Genomic DNA, 10,284 nt, shown 5'->3' on the forward strand with positions numbered 1-10,284 from the left:
ATTTAATAGTGACTGCAGGTGAATTCTTCTCAACGAGCAAGAGGTATGGTATCACACTGAGAAGATATGAGGATTAAACATAGCTTTTAAATAAACTTTCATCTATCTAGTTTTTTCTCTTGGAAAAGGTGAGTTATAAAAGGTGATTTTATCAATTTTTAATAAAAATTTATTTCTGATATATCCTGTAGCACCTATCATAATAATTACTCTCAAAAAATTAATATTCTTCGCTAATAATCATCCCTTGGACAGCAACAAATATATATTTTAAAAAAACCTAACGTATTTTGACAAATGTCAAAGTTCTACTTATTGTCTCACTCAAAACTAAACTAAAATCATAGCATTAATTACAATGTTTGTGCTCTTTTAGCTGGAGAGTATCAAACTTCTCTAGATGGGTAAAAAAAGCAATCAAAACTTTGTAAACTAACAACCAACTTCAAATTCCATATTTTATCTAAATTGACATTTGTTGAATTTTTATTGTAGTGTGACTTGTATACACACAGTCATATTTAATGCTTCAAACGTAATTTTACCACTGGTTTAAAAATTCATTCACTCATTCTCCCCCCAAATATTTATTGATTGCCTACAATGCTCCATGTACTATTTTAGGCACTTGGAATATAGCATTAAACAAATTAGCAAGCAAATAAATACATAAAAACTCCCTGCCCTGATGGAGCTTCCATTCCATCAGAGAGACACAGACAATTATAAATTAGCAAAATAAATTAGAAAAACATATATGCAAAAGTGGTAAATGCTATGAAGAAAAATAAAGCAGGTTGAGGAGGTGGAGTGTGTCTGAAGTGGGAAGGGGCAGGTTGTAATTTTAATTGTGACAGGATAAAGTAAGGTCACCATTGATCTCATTAAGAAAATGACATTTGAGCAAAACCTTAAAGAAAGTGAGAGAGTTAGCTATACAGATGATAGGAAGAGGAAGCTGCTAGAGCAGAGGCCCTAGGGTGGGGGCATTTTTGGCTTGAGGAGGGAGACTAGTGTGACTGGAGCCCTGGGGGGAGAGGAGCAGTGGAGGCGGGGTTAGAGACTTAAGGAGAGCAAAGTCATGGAAAGTCCTTTAGAACATTGCAAGAACTTTGGCTTTTACTCTGAGGGGCATGGGGAGTCAAGAAATAGTTATAATCAAAGGTTGTATTCATTTTCATTTCTACTGCAAGGGATTTCTCTGCCTGAAAACAGATTTAAGTGGGCATTGGTAGATACAGGAACACAATATTACAGACCATTGCAATAATGCCAATGAGATATGGTGATGACTTATACTAGGATAAAATTAGTGGGGGGGGGGTCAGAAGTAATCACAGTCTAAGTGTTTTAAAATAATTCAAATACAGTAAAAAGTAAAAATAGTATTATGATGAACCTCATATACCCATCACCAATAAAGAAGAATTATCAATATTTTGCCATATTTGCTTTATCCCTCTTTATCATTTTCTTCCTTACAAAGTGTTTTAAAGCAATTCCTAAGTATCTTGTAATTTCCCCCCTAAGTGATTTAATAGCATTTCCCAAAACTACAGAGTTATTATGACCAGAAAAAGTAATGATATTCCTTAGTATCCTCTAATATCATAATCAGATTTCCATAATCAAACTTCATTCAGTTGTTTTAAAACGTATTTATACAGTTGCTTTCTTGAAATCAAGATCTAAACAAATTTTTTACATGGCTTTTTGTTTTATTGTGTCTCTTAGATCTCTTTATTGTAGAACAGATGCCAGTTAACTTATTTTAAGTGAGTCTCTAGTAGACAACATGTAGTTGGATCATACTTATAAAAAATTTATTCTGACAATTTTTGCCTTTTAATTGGACAGTTTAATCCATTTAAACTTAAAGTAATTAGGGATAAGAAAGAACCTCTGCCATTTGCTATTTGTTTTGGTTGTGTCGTTGTTGTTTTTCATTTTCCTCCATTAGTGCCTTATTTGCCCTTATTTGATTCTTGATTCTTTATAGTATACAATTTTTATTCTGTTTTCACTTCCTTTTCTTTTTTTAAGTTATTTTCTTATTGGTTTCCCTGAGGACTACAATTAATCTTTTAAACTTATTACAATCTATTTTGTACTAATACCACCTTATCTTCAATAGTGTACAAAATCTCTGCTCCTATACAGCTCTGTCCCTTCCCATTTATATTGCTGTTGTCACAAATTACATCTATATGCATTGTTGCCCATTAACATAGATTTTAAATTAATGTTTTACGCATTTGCCTTTTAAATCACATAGGGAAAGAAAAGGGAGTTGAAAAATACAATAATACTGGTTTTGTATTTGTTACGTAGTTACCTGTACCAGTGTTCTTTATGCTTCATATGACTTCACATGGCTGTCCAATGTCATTTTATTTCATCCTGAAGTACTTTCTTTAGCATTTCTTATAGGGCAAGTCTACCAGGGACTAACACCCTCAGCTTCTATTTTTCTGGAAATATCTTAGTTTCTTCTTCATTTTTGAAAGATAGTTTTGCCACATATGGAATTCATTTTTTTCTTTCAGCACTTTAAATATGTTATTCCACTGCCTTCTGACCTTCATGGTTTCTGCTGATTAATTGGCTATTACTCTTATTGAGGATTCCTTGTGTATGACAATTTGCTTCTCTCTTGCTTCTTTCAGGATTCTCTCTTTGTCTTTCAACAGTTTGATTATAAAATGCCTTGGTATAGATCTCTTCGTGTTTATCCTTCTTGGAATTTGCTGAGCTTCTTGGGTATAAAAGTTCATGTCTTTTATCAAATTTGGAAGGTTTTAGGCTATTATATTTTCAAATATTCTTTCTGACATTTGCTCTCTATTCTCTCTTTCTGGGACTCACATTATGTTTATGTTGGTACACTTGGTGGTGTTGCACAGGTATCTTAAATTCTGTTCATTTTTCTTCATTCTTTTTTCTTTCTGCTCCTCAGAGTGGATAATTTCAGTCTTCAAGTTTGCCAATTCTATTCTGCTTGCTCAAATATGCTGTTGAAAAGCTCAAGTGATTTCTTCATTTTAGTTAATATACTTTTCAGCTCTAGAAATGTTTTTTTCTTTTTTATATTTTCTACCCCTTTATTGATATTCTCCATTTGTTAAGACATCTTTCTCCTGGCTTCCTTTAGCTCATTTATCATAGTTAACACTGAGTAAGTCCAGTGTGTCTACTCCCTTAGGGACAGTTTCTATTAACTTCTCTTGTGAATAGATCATATTTTCCTGTTTCTTTGCATACTCTATAATTTTTGGTTGAAAAATTGCACAATTTGACATATTATAATGTAGTAACTCTGGAGATTATAATATTCTTGTCCTCATGGCTTGTTTTTATTGCTATATGTATTATAGCTCTTTGTTTAATGACTTCTAAAGTATTATTTGTAAAGGTTGTATTCTTTGCCATGTGTGGTCTTTGAGATCTCTGCTCCTTTAACTTGTGGTTAAGTTAGATAGAGTTTTGACAGAAATTTCCTTGAACACCTGGAGTTAAAAAAACAAGAAACAAATAAACAAAAAAACTCTTCTAGTCTTTGCAAATTGGCTCGATGTTGGTGTACTTGTTTAATGTTTAGCCAGCCTGTTTACAATTATGCTTTAGCCTTCACTTACAGCTTTTACTGAGCCAGAGGTGAAAACTTAAGGTCTTCTCAAGGTCTTTCCTGAACATGAGTCCTGCCCATGACATGAACATGGCTTTCTAAATCCCCTAGTATTTAAATACCCAAGGAAACTTTTCACTGCCCTAATTTTCCAAAGAATATCTCTTCCTAGCTTTTATATTTTGCTCCAGATGGAAACAGGTTTTCTCTTTTCCTTTCAATGTTTTTGAGAAAGGTCCTCTGCAACCTGAGGGTGTTCTACTTAGGAAAAACAAAGACAGGTGCCTTGCATCTGTCCTTTAAGTAGCCCTCAGACAGATCAAACAGAGAAACACAATTCTTTGAAAAGGTCTGCTATGCTGTCTCTGGAATAAGGAAGCAGGATTCAACACTAGGAAGATTAACTGCCATCTTCAAGACCCCAGTAGACCCAAGGAAGGAGGTGGTGCAAGGACAAGTAAAATGACACAAAGGTCTTCTGCCATATCTTGGCTTCCTCTTTCTTCATTAAACCTTTGTTTGGTTGATGTGGACCTTTACCTATTTTTTCAGAATTTTAACAGTGTTGATTCTGACAGCTTTTGGAGATATCTACACCAGCATTTTTACTGACATTATTTCCTTCACTTAAAATTTAATTATATGTCTCTGATTATGAGTGAAATTGAACATCTCTCTATATGTCTGAGGGTCTTTTTATATCTTCTATAAACTGTCTGTTCATAATTTTTGCCCATTTATCTATCAGACTGGATATATCTTTTTTTTTTTTTTTTTTTATGGCTGTGTTGGGTCTTCGTTTCTGCGCGAGGGCTTTCTCTAGTTGCGGCAAGTGGGGGCCACTCTTCATCGCGGTGCGCGGGCCTCTCACTATCGCGGCCTCTCTTATTGCGGAGCACAGGCTCCAGACACGCAGGCTCAGTAATTGTGGCTCATGGGCCTAGTTGCCCCGCGGCATGTGGGATCTTTCCAGACCAGGGTTCGAACCCGTGTGCCCCGCATTGGCAGGCAGATTCTCAACCACTGCGCCACCAGGGAAGCCCCAGGCTGGATATATCTTGAAGAAGCAGGAGAGTGTGGCAAAAAAAAAATGCCAATTGTCCTCAGCCAGTGTCCAATCTTCCCTTCTCTGTCATAATACAAGAATCCCTAATTTTTATTTATTTTTATTTTTTTCCAGTTTTTAATTTTATTCTATGGATGTACACCTACAGTCAAAATGTACTTCTAATAATAATAATAATTTTTACTTCTCAATTAACCATGCCTTTTTTAGAAAACAAATATATTAACATAAACAAAGAGAAGAAAATAAAATCATCTACAACCTCACAACTTAGAGGTAACAACTATAAGCATGTAGGCGTAAAACACTCTATACTTTTTAACATGAAATATCAAAAAAATGACCATACTTGTACAGATTTGTAATAGAGAATGATTTTTTAAGATTGATATGCTTAATTGAGCAAAAATGTAAAAATATTCTATTTATAAAAACAGCACAAACATTTCAGCAAATGATGCTGGAAAAATTAGATACCCATAAACTGAAAAAGTGAACCTTGACCCATATAGCTCATCATGTGAAAAAATTAACTCGAACTATATCATAGACCCAAGTGTAAAACCTAAAACTGTACAACTTCTAGAAGAAAATACAAGATACAATCTTTCTGACTTTGTCTTAGGCAAAGATTTCTTTTTTTATAGTGGTTAAATACATATAACATAAAATTTACTACCTTAATCATTTTTAAGTATACATTAATTAGACCAAGGGCTGACTAGAATAAAGTCTAAATCTCCCAGCCTCTCTTGCAGCTAAGTTTAGAGTGATGATTAAATTCTGGGCAATGCGATGTTTGCAAAAGTAATGTGAGCACTTCTGAATTTTACCCTTTAAAGGAAGGGGTATGAATTTCTTGCTCCATTCTTTCCTCCATTCCATTGCCTGGAATGTGAATGTGATGATGATACATTTGGGACCATACAAGATAAGGGCAGTTTTCTTTTTTTTTTTCTTTTCTTTTTGTGGTTATAAACAAGAATATCTTTATTACTAAGAAATCCCAATGAAGTTTTTAGGGGTGAAGGCCATGATGTACGCAATTTACTCTCAAATTGTTCACAAAAAGGATACACTTGTTATTTGTGCTATTCTTATTTTTGCAGGATAAGGGCAATTTTCTATCATGAAGCAATAGCATAGTAAATGCAAGGCCCTTAGAAAACTTTATGGAGCATACCTGCCAAACCAGACTTTAATCTCTATTTTCCATTTCATTACATGAAAGGAAAAGATATTTCTATCTCATTTAAGCCACTGTTATGTGGGTTTCTTTCTCATACAACATATCCTATATCCCAACTACACAAGATCCACTGAGGCTGGTTCTAGTTGTCAGCAGTTATTGACATTAGAAGATCAAGTAGACCTGACATCTAAAGAATCCATTGAGGACAACATGCAAAATGACTATATAATTACTCATACCTCTAACAGCATTTTAATTATTTATTAGAATGAAAGAAAAAAATAGAAAAGAAAGAAAAATCCTGGTGATAAGGACAATCTTGTTTTTATTTAAAATACACAGATTTTTAAGAAATGTGAATATTTTTTATTGCTGGCATGGCATAGTGGGAATTAGGATGTAAGAGTAAAGAAGCAAAGTTAAAGCTAAATTATTTGCTGCTTAAAAAAAGAAGAGAGAAGGTGTCAGTAGTATGAAAGGTTAGAGCCAGTGAGGTTTGGAGAGAGAGTAGGGAAAAGATTAAGAAAGAACTTGTAACCAAGAAGTTACTCTGGGAAGAAACAGATGATAAAGATGTTTGGAGAAAAATTAATACATACTATATGATGTAACTTCTACCCTCTCACTTAATCTTCAGTAAAATCTAAATAGTTCACTATCATTATAGAAATCATAATTGCCATTTAATAATACAAAGACATATTGAATTCTGATTTAACGCTGTATAGATTGCATGAAAACACATTCTCTCTAGAGAGGTTCAATCAGATCTGTATTACATAGTACGTAATTACATACTGAATTACACAGTATGTATATACAGTTATAAATTCTAGGTATACAAATGTAAACAAGATAAAAATATGCATCCTCCAAGATTTCACAATCTAAAAAGTCATAAAATGAAGCAAAAAGTGACAAAACAATGTAACGAATGTTGGATACTAGGGATATGTAAAGGGTGCTAAGACAGTGCAGGAGAGAGAAAGACTAAATCTAGTCATAGGGTAGGGAAAGAGGAAGTATCAAATTATTTCAGGAGGTAATACTTTTGTGGAGGCAGGTTGGAATTCTTCATGAAGTGAAGGAAAAAGAACCCTAGGTAAAAGGAATAACAACTACTTACAAATGTATAGAGGTATGAGCCAGTCAGACACAGAAAGACAAATATCATATGATATCACTTATATGGGGAATCTAAAGAAAAAAAGGGTATAATTGAACTTATTTACAAACCAGAAATAAACTCTCAGAAATAGAAAACAAACATGGTTACCAAAGGGGAAAGGAGGGGGAGGGATAAATTAGGAGTTTGGGATTAACATATCATCTACATGCTACTATATATAATATAGATAAACAACAAGGACCTACTTATAGCACAGGGAACTGTATTCAGTATCTTGTAAAAATCTATGATGTAGAAGAACCTGAAAAAGATGTATGTATATATTTGTATATATAGACCTGAATCACTTTGCTGTACACCTGAAACTGACACAGCATTGTAAATCAACCATACTTCAATACTTCTTTTCTTTTTTAATTTTTGGCCATGTTGAGCAGCATGCAGGATCTTAGTACCCCAACCTGGGATCGAACCTGCATCCCCTGCAGTAGAACTGCAGAGTCTAACCACTGGACTGTCAGGAATGTGCCCTGCAAAAATTTTTAAGGGGTATGAGCCAACATTTTACCTCAGTGGCCTACAAGTGGTTTAGTATTGTGAGAGTCCAGGATTTTTAAGGGGGACTGAAAAGAGATGCATTGAGAGAGTTATACACTTTTTCAAGACATCCTAAGGACTTTTTGAGTTCTCCTTTCATGTGGAAGAATTAAAACAATAGCTTCACTTATTTATAAAACAAAGCTTTTCCTAAGCATCTATTTGTTCCAGATACTGTTTAGATAAAAACATATGGAGGGAGTAACCTCATATCTTAATGGGAGGAGAAAAATTTTTAAATAAGTAAAAAATATATTACAAATACATTAAGAAACATATATTAAGAAAATAAGATACTATGTTTCTGGGGGGGAAAATGAATTAATGTTATAGAGAATATGATGTGGGCAGGGAGGAGAGAGATTTGTTTTAGCTAGAGTAGTCACGAAATGCTTCTCTGAGGAGGTGATATTTGTTGAGACCTGAATAAGAAATAGAGAACCATGTAAACATTCACTGGAAGAAGTTTCAAAGCAGAATCAATAGCAAAGGCACAGAAATGAGAGTAAGCTTGAATGTTTGAGGGGTGGAAAGAAAGCCAGTGCTATAGACTGAACGATTGTGTGTCTGCAAAATTCATGCGTTGAAATCTAATCTCCAATATAATGAGATTTGGACGTGGAGCCTTTGAGAGATGATTAGGTCACAAGGGCAGAACCTCATGAACAGGATTAGTGTTTTTATAAAAGAGACCCCAGAGAGCTCCCTTTCCCGTTCTGCCATATGAAGACACAGTGAGAAGACAGTCATCTATGAACAAGAAAGTGGTCCTTCATCAGACTTCAAATCTGTAGCACTTTGCTCTTAGACTTCCCAGCCTCCAGAACTGTGAGAAATAAATTTCTGTTGTCAAGACAGACTGAGTAGACAAGCCACCCAGTCTATGGTATTCTGTAATAGCATCCCAAATAGGTTAAGACAACTATTGGATGAACATAGTGAATAAGAAGTAAAAATGAGCTTAGAGAGTCAGGTAGGGGCCAAATTATATAGAAATATGTAAAATAGGTAAATTAATATGGATATGTTTGATTTCAATAGAAATCCATTGGAAGCATCTATGCATGGAATGGCATGATCTTTTAGAAAGATACTTCTGGCTTTTATGTGGAGAATAGACTGTACTTAGGCAAGAATGAAGCAAAGTATTCTAGTTAGGGAGCTATTTCAGAATCCTAGACAAAAGTAGTATGGAACTGCAATGAGAAATGGAAACAGTGAGAAATATTTGAATCTGGAGTATATTTTGGCAGAAGAGATGTGACAGACTATCCAGAACGAATAGGTGCGAGATGTGAAGAATCATGACTCATACTCCTGTCTGAGCAAAAAGGTAGATAGATAACTATGCCAATACCTGGGATGGGGAAGGTTTGGGAAGAGTGTATTTCAACAGGAGCAGTTTGAGGAAAGATGAAAATTATTTTTTGTGTTTTGGCCTTGTTAGCTTTCATATATCTACTAAAGAGAGTGGAAGTATTGATTAAGCACTGGAGCCTAGGAGAGGTCTCGTCTAGAAATATAAACTTTAGTGTCATTAGCATATTCTGATATTTAAATCATGGAACTAGAAAGATCATCTTAGGAGAAAAATTAGAAAGAGAAAAGAAAGAGGCTGAGAGCTGGAGTCCTTCAGCACTTAGACATCTGTCAAAAAAAGGAAGAACCATCAATGGAGACATCAAAGGAGCCATTAGGGAAGTAGAGGAAAACAAAACAAAAAACTGTCAAATGTTATGTCACTGTGGATTTCACAGAAACATTTCAAGAATGGACCCAGTGGTCAACTATGTCAAATGTTATTGATAAGTCAAATAAGACGATTTGCAATGAAACATTGATTTTGGCAAGATGCACGTCATAATTGGCTTTGACAAGAGCCAATTCAGTAGAGTACTGGAGACTAAAGATTGAAGTGGTTTGAGAAAAGAATAGGATAGGTGAAGTAAGGGTACTTATAGAAAACTTTTAAGGTATATTGTCATAAAAAGGAGCAGAGAAAGGGTTGGTGAATGGAAAAGTTAAAGGTTAAGGGAGGATTTTAATTTTAGGTTTTATTTTAGTCCAAGTTACACATTCACATAATTCAGTTAAATAACTCAAAAGCCTTCACACAAATGTAATTGTTCCCTGCATATATCACCCCCCATTTTTCAACCTTCAGAAACCTTAGAATCAACTATTTTAGCTGATTCTTTTGGCTTCTTCTTGACTTCTGTGTCTGCACTGGCTTCCTTTGTCTACATTAGACTATTCCTATCCACTATTTTCCTTTTTTGTTTTCCTCTTTCCCCTTTTCTTTCGTTTTATCTCTCCTCCCAAGTCTCTTTAATCTTATTCTTATTATTTTCCTTTTTTAAAAAACTAAGCTCTACCTTTCTTTTCCTTTTCCTTCTTCATTTCCTCTTTATCCTCTTCATCTTCCTTCTTTCTATGTCTATCTCTTCCCCCCACCCCCCAGATACGGCCAGCCAAAGTTTTAAAATGCCATATATGTTACACTTCATGAATAAAGATTTTTAGGCCAGGTTCTTAAATTTGAGTCAAACTAGCCAAACAATTGTAGTTCTCTTTCTAAGGAGGAAAAATGGGTTTTTTGAATGTCGTATTAACCTTATTTTGTTTCCTTCAGCATCAGTATTATTCAATAGAAATAATAAATAAATGATACATAT

General features: G+C 34.3%; 1 long non-coding RNA gene across 2 annotated transcripts in view; it reads left to right on the forward strand.

Moving 5' to 3' along the window:
* LOC309656487 overlaps positions 1-10,284 on the forward strand; it is a 42,843-nt gene that overhangs the window by 9,459 nt on the left and 23,100 nt on the right. For both annotated transcript variants that reach the window (XR_014261402.1, XR_014261403.1), the window contains exon 2: positions 10-128. This is a non-coding gene — a long non-coding RNA (uncharacterized lncRNA). The remainder of the gene's footprint in view (positions 1-9; positions 129-10,284) is intronic.

This window comes from Balaenoptera physalus (genome assembly GCF_965194825.1).
Source record: "Balaenoptera physalus genome assembly, chromosome: 1".
NCBI classification, from domain to species: domain Eukaryota; kingdom Metazoa; phylum Chordata; class Mammalia; order Artiodactyla; family Balaenopteridae; genus Balaenoptera; species Balaenoptera physalus.